Source organism: Salvelinus alpinus, chromosome 27 (genome assembly GCF_045679555.1).
Source record: "Salvelinus alpinus chromosome 27, SLU_Salpinus.1, whole genome shotgun sequence".
NCBI classification, from domain to species: Eukaryota; Metazoa; Chordata; class Actinopteri; order Salmoniformes; family Salmonidae; genus Salvelinus; species Salvelinus alpinus.
In genome coordinates, this window is record NC_092112.1 from 8,204,868 (window position 1) to 8,217,538 (window position 12,671).

General features: G+C 49.4%; 1 protein-coding gene across 1 annotated transcript in view; it reads left to right on the top strand.

Moving 5' to 3' along the window:
- Nucleotides 1-12,671, top strand: part of LOC139555933 (XK-related protein 6-like) — a 153,363-nt gene that overhangs the window by 75,415 nt on the left and 65,277 nt on the right. The gene's annotated exons all lie outside the window — the stretch shown is intronic.

Genomic DNA, 12,671 nt, shown 5'->3' on the forward strand with positions numbered 1-12,671 from the left:
CTCTCTACTCTGGAACACTCTCTACTCCGGAACACTCTCTACTCTGGAACACTCTCTACTCTGGAACACTCTCTACTCTGGAACACTCTCTACTCCGGAACACTCTCTACTCTGGAACACTCTCTACTCCGGAACACTCTCTACTCTGGAACACTCTCTACTCTGGAACACTCTCTACTCTGGAACACTCTCTACTCTGGAATACTCTCTACTCTGGAACACTCTCTACTCTGGAATACTCTCTACTCTGGAACACTCTCTACTCTGGAACACTCTCTACTCTGGAACACTCTCTACTCTGGAACACTCTCTACTCTGGAACACTCTCTACTCTGGAACACTCTCTACTCTGGAACACTCTCTACTCTGGAACACTCTCTACTCTGGAACACTCTCTACTCTGGAACACTCTCTACTCTGGAACACTCTCTACTCTGGAACACTCTCTACTCTGGAACACTCTCTACTCTGGAACACTCTCTACTCCGGAACACTCTCTACTCTGGAACACTCTCTACTCTGGAACACTCTCTACTCCGGAACACTCTCTACTCTGGATCACTCTCTACTCTGGAACACTCTCTACTCCGGAACACTCTCTACTCTGGATCACTCTCTACTCTGGAACACTCTCTACTCTGGATCACTCTCTACTCTGGAACACTCTCTACTCCGGAACACTCTCTACTCTGGATCACTCTCTACTCTGGATCACTCTCTACTCCGGAACACTCTCTACTCTGGATCACTCTCTACTCTGGATCACTCTCTACTCCGGAACACTCTCTACTCCGGAACACTCTCTACTCTGGATCACTCTCTACTCTGGATCACTCTCTACTCCGGAACACTCTCTACTCTGGATCACTCTCTACTCTGGAACACTCTCTACTCCGGAACACTCTCTACTCCGGAACACTCTCTACTCTGGAACACTCTCTACTCTGGAACACTCTCTACTCTGGATCACTCTCTACTCTGGATCACTCTCTACTCTGGAACACTCTCTACTCTGGATCACTCTCTACTCTGGAACACTCTCTACTCCGGAACACTCTCTACTCTGGAACACTCTCTACTCCGGAACACTCTCTTCTCTGGATCACTCTCTACTCCGGAACACTCTCTACTCCGGAACACTCTCTACTCTGGATCACTCTCTACTCTGGAACACTCTCTACTCTGGATCACTCTCTACTCTGGAACACTCTCTACTCTGGAACACTCTCTACTCTGGAATACTCTCTACTCTGGAACACTCTCTACTCTGGAACACTCTCTACTCCGGAACACTCTCTACTCTGGATCACTCTCTACTCCGGAACACTCTCTACTCCGGAACACTCTCTACTCTGGATCACTCTCTACTCCGGAACACTCTCTACTCTGGATCACTCTCTACTCTGGATCACTCTCTACTCTGGAACACTCTCTACTCTGGAACACTCTCTACTCTGGAACAATCTCTACTCTGGAACACTCTCTTCTCTGGAACACTCTCTACTCTGGAACACTCTCTACTCCTGAACACTCTCTACTCTGGATCACTCTCTACTCCTGAACACTCTCTTCTCTGGAACACTCTCTACTCTGGAACACTCTCTACTCTGGAACACTCTCTTCTCTGGAACACTCTCTACTCTGGAACGAACACTCTCTACTCTGGATCACTCTCTACTCTCTACTCTGGAACACTCTCTACTCTGGAACAATCTCTACTCTGGAACACTCTCTACTCTGGAACGAACACTCTCTACTCTGGATCACTCTCTACTCTGGAACACTCTCTACTCTGGAACACTCTCTACTCCGGAACACTCCCTACTCTGGAACACTCTCTACTCTGGAACACTCTCTACTATGGAACACTCTCTACTCTGGAACACTCTCTTCTCTGGAACACTCTCTACTCTGGAACAATCTCTACTCTGGAACACTCTCTACTATGGAACACTCTCTACTCTGGAACACTCTCTACTCTGGAACACTCTCTACTCTGGAACACTCTCTACTATGGAACACTCTCTACTCTGGAACACTCTCTACTCTGGAACACTCTCTTCTCTGGAACACTCTCTACTCTGGAACAATCTCTACTCTGGAACACTCTCTACTCTGGAACACTCTCTTCTCTGGAACACTCTCTACTCTGGAACAATCTCTACTCTGGAACACTCTCTACTATGGAACACTCTCTACTCTGGAACACTCTCTACTCTGGAACACTCTCTACTCTGGAACACTCTCTTCTCTGGAACACTCTCTACTCTGGAACACTCTCTACTCTGGAACACTCTCTACTCTGGAACACTCTCTACTATGGAACACTCTCTACTCTGGAACACTCTCTTCTCTGGAATACTCTCTACTCTGGAACACTCTCTACTCTGGAACACTCTCTACTTTGGAACACTCTCTACTCTGGAACACTCTCTTCTCTGGAACACTCTCTACTCTGGAACAATCTCTACTCTGGAACACTCTCTACTATGGAACACTCTCTTCTCTGGAATACTCTCTACTCTGGAATACTCTCTACTCTGGAACACTCTCTACTCTGGAACACTCTCTACTCTGGAACACTCTCTACTTTGGAATACTCTCTACTCTGGAACACTCTCTACTCCGGAACACTCTCTTCTCTGGAATACTCTCTACTCTGGAATACTCTCTACTCTGGAACACTCTCTACTCTGGAACACTCTCTACTCTGGAACACTCTCTACTCTGGAACACTCTCTACTCTGGAACACTCTCTACTCTGGAACACTCTCTACTCTGCAACACTCTCTACTCTGGAACACTCTCTACTCTGGAACACTCTCTACTCTGGAACAATCTCTACTTTGGAATACTCTCTACTCTGGAACACTCTCTACTCCGGAACACTCTCTTCTCTGGAATACTCTCTACTCTGGAATACTCTCTACTCTGGAACACTCTCTACTCTGGAACACTCTCTACTCTGGAACACTCTCTACTCTGGAACACTCTCTTCTCTGGAACACTCTCTACTATGGAACACTCTCTTCTCTGGAACACTCTCTTCTCTGGAATACTCTCTACTCTGGAACACTCTCTACTCTGGAACACTCTTTACTCTGGAACACTCTTTTCTCTGGAACACTCTCTTCTCTGGAACACTCTCTTCTCTCTTCTCTGGAACACTCTCTACTCTGGAACAATCTCTACTCTGGAATACTCTCTACTCTGGAACACTCTCTACTCTGGAACACTATCTACTCCTGAACACTCTCTACTCTCTACTCTGGAACACTCTCTACTCTGGAACACTCTCTACTCTCTACTCTGGAACACTCTCTACTCTGGAACACTCTCTACTCTCTACTCTGGAACACTCTCTACTCTGGAACACTCTCTACTCTCTACTCTGGAACACTCTCTACTCTCTACTCTGGAACACTCTCTACTCTGGAACACTCTCTACTCTGGAACACTCTCTACTCTGGAACACTCTCTACTCTGGAACACTCTCTACTCTGGATCACTCTCTACTCTGGAACACTCTCTACTCTGGAACACTCTCTACTCCTGAACACTCTCTACTCTGGAACACTCTCTACTCTGGAACACTCTCTACTCTGGAACACTCTCTACTCTGGAACACTCTCTACTCTGGAACACTCTCTACTCTGGAACACTCTCTACTCTGGAACACTCTCTACTCCGGAACACTCTCTACTCTGGAACACTCTCTACTCCGGAACACTCTCTACTCTGGATCACTCTCTACTCTGGAACACTCTCTACTCCGGAACACTCTCTACTCTGGAACACTCTCTACTCTGGAACACTCTCTACTCTGGAACACTCTCTTCTCCTGAACACCCTCTACTCTCTACTCTGGAACACTCTCTACTCCTGAACACCCTCTACTTGTCCAACTCATTAGTCGGAAAGTGTCTGGCCCAGGTGATATTTAAGAGTGTTTGGCCCAGATGATATTTAAGAGTGTCTGGCCCAGGTGATATTTAAGAGTGTCTGGCCCAGGTGATATTTAAGAGTGTTTGGCCCAGGTGATATTTAAGAGTGTCTGGCCCAGGTGATATTTAAGAGTGTCTGGCCCAGGTGATATTTAAGAGTGTTTGGCCCAGGTGATATTTAAGAGTGTCTGGCCCAGGTGATATTTAAGAGTGTCTGGCCCAGGTGATATTTAAGAGTGTCTGGCCCAGGTGATATTTAAGAGTGTCTGGCCCAGGTGATATTTAAGAGTGTCTGGCCCAGGTGATATTTAAGAGTGTCTGGCCCAGGTGATTTTTAAGAGTGTCTGGCCCAGGTGATATTTAAGAGTGTCTGGCCCAGGTTATTTTTAAGAGTGTCTGGCCCAGGTGATATTTAAGAGTGTCTGGCCCAGGTGATATTTAAGAGTGTCTGGCCCAGGTGATATTTAAGAGTGTCTGGCCCAGGTGATATTTAAGAGTGTCTGGCCCAGGTGTTATTTAAGAGTGTCTGGCCCAGGTGTTATTTAAGAGTGTCTGGCCCAGGTGATATTTAAGAGTGTCTGGCCCAGGTGATATTTAAGAGTGTCTGGCCCAGGTGATATTTAAGAGTGTTTGGCCCAGGTGATATTTAAGAGTGTCTGGCCCAGGTGATATTTAAGAGTGTTTGGCCCAGGTGATATTTAAGAGTGTCTGGCCCAGGTGATATTTAAGAGTGTCTGGCCCAGGTGTTATTTAAGAGTGTCTGGCCCAGGTGATATTTAAGAGTGTCTGGCCCAGGTGATATTTAAGAGTGTCTGGCCCAGGTGATATTTAAGAGTGTCTGGCCCAGGTGATATTTAAGAGTGTCTGGCCCAGGTGATATTTAAGAGTGTCTGGCCCAGGTGATATTTAAGAGTGTCTGGCCCAGGTGATATTTAAGAGTGTCTGGCCCAGTGCTCCAGTTGACTTGAGAGATGTGAAAGGTTAACACGTTTAGTCGTCTCTCCTTATTTGATTTCTAGACAAACAATCCTTTATCTGATCTTCCCTGTTTTTGGTTTGCTTCCTGTCTTTAATTTTTATTTTTTATTTTTATTTTGTTGGCCTCATGGTGGGTGTCTTTTAGGTCCCAGTTGTTGTTGCTAGTCAACTTTCAGTGGACATCCCCAAGAGTGTCTTTCTGAACCTCTCCAAAAACCCACCTATTCCTCACCCAGGGCTAATGACGCCACTGCTCTCTCTCTCCCCCATCTCTCTTTACCCCCCTCTCTCTCTCTCTCTCTCCCCCCTCTCTCTTTACCCCCCCTCTCTCTCTGTCTCTCTTTCTCTCTCTCTCTCTCTCTCTCTCTCTCTCTCTCTCTCTCTCTCTCTCTCTCTCTCTCTCTCTCTCTCTCTCTCTCTCTCTCTTTACCTCTCTCTGTCTCTCTGTCTCTCTGTCTCTCTCTGTCTCTCTCTCTCTCTCTTTACACCCCCCCCTCTCTCTCTCTCTCTCTCTCTCTCTCTCTCTCTCAATTCAATTCAATTCAATTCAATTTGCTTTATTGGCATGACGTAACAATGTACATATTGCCAAAGCTTGTTTACAATGTAAAAATGAGAATCAAAATTGTCAACGGGACAACAGTAACAACAATAACCAAGGGTCAAAATAACCATACATTCAACAATAACAATAAACATACAGTAAAGGACATGTGCAGGTTGATTGGTCTGTCAGACACTGTCCCTCAACTTATGGCAGGCAGCAATGTAGTGCGCTGCCAACCCACAGCTCTCTGCGTCCTCCCCCAACAGGACGGGTAGCCTATCCTCATCAGAGAGGTCTTTGAAACCTTGAATAAGAGTTTCAAATTTGGGGAAATGACACTCTCTAATTGTTTTATATTTTTGACATTTTGTCAGGAAATGCAGCTCCGTCTCAGGTTCTGCTATTGTGCAGTGGTTGCACAGCCTTTCCTCTACAGGGAGCCAGGTTTTCCTGTGTCTACCTTTCTCAATGGCAAGGCTGTGCTCACTGAGCCTGTACTTTGTCAAGGTTTTTCTAAAGTTTTGATCAGTAACCATGGTCAAATATTTAGCCACGGTGTACTGTCGATTTAGGGCCAGATAGCACTGCATTTTGCTCTGTGCTTGTGCTTGTGTTTCCCAATAAGCAATATAGTTTTGTTTTGACTGTGTTGTAATTTGGTTTATCCTGATTGATTGGATGTTCTGGTCCTGAGGCTTCAGTGTGTTAGTAGAACAGGTTTGTGAACTCAGCCCCAGGACCAGCTGGATGAGGGGACTCTTTTCTTTGTTCAGCTCTTGGTATTGCAGGGCTTGGTAATGATATGAGAGGGGGTCACTGTATTTTAGATGTTTCCAAAACTTAATTGCTCTTTTTTGAGTTTTTATTATTAGTGGATATTTGCCTAATTCTGCCCTGCATGCATTGTTTGTAGTTTTCCTCTGGACATGTAGGAGAATCTTACAGAACTCTGCATGCAGGGTTTCAATGGGATGTTTGTCCCATTTGATGAAATCTTGTTTTGCAAGTGGACCCCACACCTTGCTGCCATAAAGTGCAATTGGTTCAATGACATATTCAATTAGTTTTAGCCAAATTTTAATAGGTATTTCAATTTGAATTTGCTTTTTAATTGCGTAGAATGCCCTGCGTGCTTTCTCTCTCAGTTCATTCACTGCTTCATTAAGGTGTCCAGTTGAGCTTATTTTTAAACCTAAGTAATTGTAGTGTGTGCAGTGCTCTATATATTTTGTACCAATTGAGAACTTTGGTCTAATTCCCTGAGATCTGGATCTTCTCTGGAAAATCATTATTTTAGTCTTTTTGGGGTTTACTGCCAGGGCCCAGGTCTGGCAGTACTGCTCTAGCAGGTCCAGGCTCTGCTGTAGGCCATGTGCTGTGGGTGACAGCAGGCATAGGTCATCGGCGAAGAGTAGGCATTTAACCTCTGAATTATGGAGACTAACACCAGGGGCTGAGGATTTTTCTAGAATAGTGGCCAATTCGTTGATGTAAATATTGAAGAGTGCTGGGCTCAGATTACAACCCTGACGAAGACCCCGCCCCTGGTTAAAGAATTCTGTTCTTTTCTTGCCAATTTTAATGCTGCACGTATTGCCAGTATACATTGATTTAATTATGTCATATGTTTTACCCCCTACACCACTTTCAATAACTTTGTAGAACAGTCCTGTGTGCCAAATAGAATCAATCTCTCTCTCTCTCTCTCTCTCTCTCTCTCTCTGTCTCTCTCTCTCTCTCTCTCTCCCCCATCTCTCTTTACCTCCCTTCTCTCTCTCTCTCTCTCTCTCTCTCTCTCTCTCTCTCTCTCTCTCTCTCTCTCTCTCTCTCTCTCTCTCTCTCTCTCTCTCTGCCTCTCTGCCTCTCTCTGTCTCTCTCTGTCTCTCTCTGTCTCTCTCTGTCTCTCTCTGTCTCTCTCTGTCTCTCTCTCTCTCTCTCTCTCTCTCTCTCTCTCTCTCTCTCTCTCTCCTGTGTATCAGTAATGGGTTCTCTATCTACCTCCCCCCTCTCTCTCTACCTCCCCCCTTTCTCTCTACCGCTCCTCGTTCTCTCTCTCTCCATCCTGTGTATCAGTAATGGGTTCTCCCCCCCTTCTCTCTCTACCTCCCCCCTCTCTCTCCCTCCCCTTGCTCTTCCTCTCTCTCTCCATCCTGTGTATCAGTAATGGGTTCTCCCCCCTTCTCTCTCTACCTCCCCCCTCTCTATCTCCCTCCCCTTGCTCTCCCTCTCTCTCTCCATCCTGTGTATCAGTAATGGGTTCTCCCCCCCTTCTCTCTCTACCTCCCCCCTCTCTCTCTCCCTCCCCTTGCTCTCCCTCTCTCTCTCCATCCTGTGTATCAGTAATGGGTTCTTCCCCCCTTCTCTCTCTACCTCCCCCCTCTCTCTCTCCCTCCCCTTGCTCTCCCTCTCTCTCTTCATCCTATGTATCAGTGGTCACTAGCATCATCGGCTTGGCCAGCCTAACCAGCTAGACAAGCATGGACCAGCTTGAAATTTAGTCTGTTCTATGCTGCTGTTTTTTCGTCCATCAGGGCTCTCTCTTTCTGTCTCTGTCTTCCTCTCTCCCCCTCTATCCTCTCTCTCTCTCTCTAAACCCCTGCTCTCTCTCTCTCCCCCTCTATCCTCTCTCTCTCTCTCTCTAAACCCCTGCTCTCTCTCTCTTCCTCTCTCCCCACCCTCTCTCTAAACCCCTGCTCTCTCTCTCTCCCCCTCTATCCTCTATCTCTCTCTCTCTAAACCCCTGCTCTCTCTCTCTCTCTTCCTCTCTCTCTCTCTTCCTCTCTCCCCACCCTCTCTCTAAACCCCTGCTCTCTCTCTCTTCCCCTCTATCCTCTCTCTCTCTCTCCATCCTGTCCATCAGTAACGGGTGTTCTGTTTCAGCGTGTCATGTGATCTCTCCCCGGGGAAGTGAAACATGGGAAACATACTGTATTTCAAGGCCGAAGGCTGCCATTTTGTCTACAGGCTCTATAGGCAACGCTACCTCTAGAACGTTGTAATCCGTCTGTCCTCTACTCAGTCTACCGATGATGTCACAAAGGGGCACTTAAGCACCTCTGTCTCCTCCGAAGTCTCTTTCTATATCCCAAAACGGCACCCTATTCTCTATAATAGTGCACTACTTTTTGACCAGAGCCTGAGAGAGAGTGTAAGAGAGAGAGAGAGCGTGTAAGAGAGAGAGAGAGAGAGTGAGAGTGTGAGAGAGAGCGTGTAAGAGAGAGAGAGAGAGCGTGTAAGAGAGAGAGAGAGAGAGAGAGAGAGCGTGTAAGAAAGAGAGAGTACGAGAGAGTGAGAGTGTGAGAGAGAGCGTGTAAGAGAGAGAGAGAGAGCGTGTAAGAGAGAGAGAGAGTAAGAGAGAGCGAGAGCATGTGAGAGAGGGTGTGAGAGAGAGAGAGAGAGAGAGAGAGAGAGAGAGAGAGAGAGAGAGAGAGAGAGAGAGAGAGAGAGAGAGAGAGAGAGAGAGCGTAAGAGAGAGCGTAAGAGAGAGCGTGAGAAAGAGAGAGCGTGAGAAAGAGAGAGCGTGAGAAAGAGAGAGCGTGAGAGAGAGTGTGAGAGAGATCGTGAGAAAGAGAGAGAGCGTGAGAGAGAGCTGAGAGAGAGAGTGAAATAGAGCGTGAGAGAGAGCGTGAGAGAGATAACGTAAGAGAGAGCGTGAGAGAGCGTGAGAGAGCGTGTGAGAAAGAGAGAGAGAGTGTGAGAGAGCGTGAGAAAGGGAGCATGAGAGAAAGAGCGTAAGAGAGAGAGAACGTGAGAGAGAGGGAGAGAAATTGCCTTTATATTTGCATGCCTCGAGTGAACATCTATCATCATCATCTAGGCGTCTGTAAGCTGTGAGATGTGTGTGTGTGTGTGTGTGTGTGTGTGTGTGTGTGTGTGTGTGTGTGTGTGTGTGTGTGTGTGTGTGTGTGTGTGTGTGTGTGTGTGTGTGTGTGTGTGTGTGTGTGTGTGTGTGTGTGTGTGTGTGTGTGTGTGTGTGTGTGTGTGTGTGTGTGTGTGTGTGTGCTGTAGACTGTGTGCTGTGCTGTCGCTCTGGGGACAAACGGGAAACACTACCAAACGTTACCGCAGCGCCATCAAATGTTTCCTAAATGCTTCCCGGCGAGACTCCCTCTCTCACACAGACACGGTGAAGAATGAGGGAGCTGGTTGCTTCCCGGCGAGACTCTCTCTCACACAGACACGGTGAAGAATGAGGGAGCTGCTTGCTTCCCGGCGAGACTCTCTCTCTCACAGACACGGTGAAGAATGAGGGAGCTGCTTGATTATTTTTTTATTTTGTTTTTCTCTCACTTTTCTTTTGCTGAACGCTGTTATTTCTCTCTCTGTCGTCTGTATCCCCAGCCCCAACCCCTACATGTCATTACCAACCCCCTCCTAGAAACTACCCCCTCTCCATCTCCTCCTAATACTGAACTACCCCATCCCCCTCCATCTCCTACTGAACCACCCCCCATCCCCCTCCATCTCCTACTGAACTACCCCATCCCCTCATCTCCTACTGAACAACCCCCCCCCATCCCCCTCCATCTCCTACTGAACTACCCCCCCCCCATCCCCCTCCATCTCCTACTGAACTACCCCACACCCCCCACCTCCTACTGAACTACCCCCATCCCCCTCCATCTCCTACTGAACTACCCCATCCCCCTCCATCTCCTACTGAACTACCCCCATCCCCCTCCATCTCCTTCTGAACTACCCCCATCCCCCTCCATCTGCTACTGAACTACCCCCATCCCCCCCATCTCCTACTGAACTACCCCCATCCCCCCCATCTCCTACTGAACTACCCCCCCATCCCCTCATCTCCTACTGAACTACCCCCATCCCCCTCCATCTCCTACTGAACTACCCCCCCATCCCCTCCATCTCCTACTGAACTACACCCCATCCCCTCATCTCCTACTGAACTACCCCCCCCATCCCCCTCATCTCCTACTGAACTACCCCCCATCCCCTCATCTCCTACTGAACTACCCCCCCCATCCCCCTCATCTCCTACTGAACTACCCCCATCCCCCTCATCTCCTACTGAACTACCCCATCCCCTCATCTCCTACTGAACTACCCCATCCCCCCCATCTCCTACTGAACTACCCCCCATCCCCTCATCTCCTACTGAACTACCCCCCCCATCCCCCTCATCTCCTACTGAACTACCCCATCCCCCCCATCTCCTACTGAACTACCCCCCATCCCCCTCATCTCCTACTGAACTACCCCCCATCCCCCTCATCTCCTACTGAACTACCCCATCCCCCTCATCTCCTACTGAACTACCCCCATCCCCATCTTCTCCTACTGAACTACCCCATCCCCCTCATCTCCTACTGAACTACCCCCATCCCCCTCATCTCCTACTGAACTACCCCATCCCCCCCATCTCCTACTGAACTACCCCCCATCCCCCTCATCTCCTACTGAACTACCCCCCATCCCCCTCATCTCCTACTGAACTACCCCATCCCCCTCATCTCCTACTGAACTACCCCCATCCCCATCTTCTCCTACTGAACTACCCCATCCCCCTCATCTCCTACTGAACTACCCCCATCCCCTCCATCTCCTACTGAACTACCCCCCCCCATCCCCCTCATCTCCTACTGAACTACCCCATCCCCTCCATCTCCTACTGAACTACCCCCCATCCCCCTCCATCTCCTACTGAACTACCCCATCCCCTCATCTCCTACTGAACTACCCCCCCCCACCCCCCTCATCTCCTACTGAACTACCCCCCCCATCCCCCTCCATCTCCTACTGAACTACCCCCCCCACCCCCCTCATCTCCTACTGAACTACCCCCCCCATCCCCCTCCATCTCCTACTGAACTACCCCCCATCCCCCTCCATCTCCTACTGAACTACCCCATCCCCCTCCATCTCCTACTGAACCACCCCCCATCCCCCTCCATCTCCTACTGAACTACCCCCCATCCCCTCATCTCCTACTGAACTACCCCCCCATCCCCCTCCATCTCCTACTGAACTACCCCATCCCCCTCATCTCCTACTGAACTACCCCCCCCATCCCCCTCCATCTCCTACTGAACTACCCCCCATCCCCCTCCATCTCCTACTAAACTACCCCATCCCCCTCCATCTCCTACTGAACTACCCCATCCCCCCCATCTCCTACTGAACTACCCCATCCCCCTCCACCTCCTACTGAACTACCCCCATCCCCCTCCATCTCCTACTGAACTACCCCATCCCCTCATCTCCTACTGAACTACCCCCCCCACCCCCCTCATCTCCTACTGAACTACCCCCCCCATCCCCCTCCATCTCCTACTGAACTACCCCCCCCACCCCCCTCATCTCCTACTGAACTACCCCCCCATCCCCCTCCATCTCCTACTGAACTACCCCCCATCCCCCTCCATCTCCTACTGAACTACCCCATCCCCCTCCATCTCCTACTGAACCACCCCCCATCCCCCTCCATCTCCTACTGAACTACCCCCCATCCCCTCATCTCCTACTGAACTACCCCCCCATCCCCCTCCATCTCCTACTGAACTACCCCATCCCCCTCATCTCCTACTGAACTACCCCATCCCCCTCCATCTCCTACTGAACTACCCCCCATCCCCCTCCATCTCCTACTAAACTACCCCATCCCCCTCCATCTCCTACTGAATTACCCCATCCCCCCCATCTCCTACTGAACTACCCCATCCCCCTCCACCTCCTACTGAACTACCCCCATCCCCCTCCATCTCCTACTGAACTACCCCATCCCCCCCATCTCCTACTGAACTACCCCCACCCCGCCCATCTCCTACTGAACTACCCCATCCCCCTCATCTCCTACTGAACTACCCCATCCCCCTCATCTGCTACTGAACTACCCCCCCCCCATCCCCTCCATCTCCTACTGAACTACCCCATCCCCTCATCTCCTACTGAACTACCCCCATCCCCTCCATCTCCTACTGAACTACCCCCCCACCATCAACCTCCATCTCCTACTGATCTACCCCATCCCCCCACCTCCTACTGAACTACCCCCCATCCCCCTCCATCTCCTACTGAACTACCCCCCTTCCCCTCATCTCCTACTGAACTACCTCCCATCCCCCTCCATCTCCTACTGATCTACCCCATCCCCCCCACCTCCTACTGAACTACCTCCCATCCCCCTCCATCTCCTACTGAACTACCCCATCCACCTCATCTCCTACTGAACTACCCCATCC